The following is a 2,060-nucleotide window of genomic DNA, read 5'->3' on the forward strand; positions in this document are numbered from 1 at the left end:
TCATAAAGTATCTCTGACTTTGAATCTGTGGTTCAGTCGCTGTGAGAAGCTGGTAGCTGAGGCCTAGAACAGTTCGGGAAGCCAGAGGAAGGGGAACGTCTGCTGATGGAAGCTGTTACCGAGCAACGGCTAGTGAAGACTGAAACAGACTGAGAAGACCTAGACTCTAGTCTTCACTAGTCTTCACTAGCCGTTGCTCGGTAGCGACTTCCAACTGCTGTCCAACGTTCTTATGTACTCGGGCACAATTCACTGATGCCTATGGAGGTGCGGGCGCCACCACACNTAATATTAAAAATCGGCTCAATTATATGTGCTGACGGAGGGCGCGAGAAAAATATACCGCGGGCGCCGCGTTGAACAGGACTGACCTAGAGTGTCCTGTAGTGATTTGTGAAGTGTGAAAGGGCGTAATCATTACTTGCAGTTACAAGTTGTAAGAGTTCAGTAAATCCAATTACTGATCCAACCCCTGTCTATAGTTACCAAATAGCGTTACAGCACCTTTAGGCTTACATAAAATCCTTTACCCTTGTTTGGCATGTTTATATACTTAATTGACATTTAATTACCCTTACTGCTTACCTTTCCTATTTCCCCGAACGTATACGTAAGTTCATATGACGTCACATGCTAGAAGTACATCTCATACGGACCGCCATGATAACCTTAAATACGAAAAGCGCTTGTTTACTTTTTTTTTTTTTTACAAATTATGCAATTAAGATAAAATGATCCCTGTGCATAATTATCTAGGCATTATGCATGCCATGAAGAAGTGGGGGAGTGAAGGTATGGCTCCATAATTTTTTACCTCAGAACTAGATGGAGGTGAGTGGTCAGTTTCACGCCTTGCCCACTTTACCCCGAGGAAAAGGACCCAGTACCGATTGGCTAAGATGCTGGGTGGGCCCAGAGCCTGTCTGAACACTGTGGAGAAGAGAAGAATTTTGACCCTAACGGGAATCGAACCCCTACCGTCCAGCACGTAGCCCATCGCTATACCGACTGAGCTATCAAGGCTCATTTACCTAACGCGAAGCTCACAGATCTCATTCCTTCTCCTTCCATGTCGGTCATTAACATATCACACGTTTCAAAGAGACAGCAATTGCAGTACTAAGAACTGGGCCTATGCCAGGTTTCAGTAAAGCCCCCCCCCCTCACTTCATGAGAAGGGGGATTGTGTGCCCCCGTGAGGCCAGGAAGTGTACTTGTGTTAGCATGGGCTGGGTTGTAGAAGTGGTGTCCGTGTGTCAGTGTATGCTGTAAGTATGAAGCTAAGGAGATTCATAACAGACTTAAATAAATCGTGTTTCAGATGTCTTAGAGGACGTTTGTGGGGATTTCTCTTATCAGTTGCTGCTACTGTCTCGTCTAGAGTTATCAGTACTGACCCGACATCCCTGGGCAGTAAAGAAACAACAATGATGTTGATTTGATACTGAAAATTACTGTACCAATAACAACAATAGCAGCGACAAAAAGAAAATCGGCTCAAACGTATTGCACTTGATTTCACACATAAGATTGACCTTCACTGCGTTACCTTGGAAACGGAATCGATTGTTCCTCGGTAGAGCCTTGATGGCCGACGATTATGCAAGCACAGATGTGTATGCTTTACGTAAAAATGTAGACCCCTAGTTTACCTACCGTTATCTACCTGAAATTACGTATCACCTGTGCTGTTATATTTAGGACCATCTGTCTGTGTCTCTACAGTTGGACCTTGGCCGCTTTTTCAGTTTCTTAATCTGTACACAATCGGTAGGACTCCTTGGACGGGGGATCAGCACATCGTAAGGCCGCTACATACACACAGAACAACAGAGGCACAGAATAAACGCACACAGACATCCATGCCTCGAATGAGATTCGAACCCACGATTCCAGTGTTGGAGCGGGCGAAGACGGTTCATGCCTTAGACCGCGCGGCCACTGTGATCGGTATATTTAGGACTGTAGTCTTCGTAAATACATGAAATATGAACATCATTTGAGCCATTTTAGAGAAGATTACGAGTTTTATTTTTGGGGCCTATCTTGTGGAACCCCCC

Source organism: Cryptotermes secundus, unplaced genomic scaffold (genome assembly GCF_002891405.2).
Source record: "Cryptotermes secundus unplaced genomic scaffold, Csec_1.0 scaffold594, whole genome shotgun sequence".
In the NCBI taxonomy this organism is placed as follows: Eukaryota; Metazoa; Arthropoda; class Insecta; order Blattodea; family Kalotermitidae; genus Cryptotermes; species Cryptotermes secundus.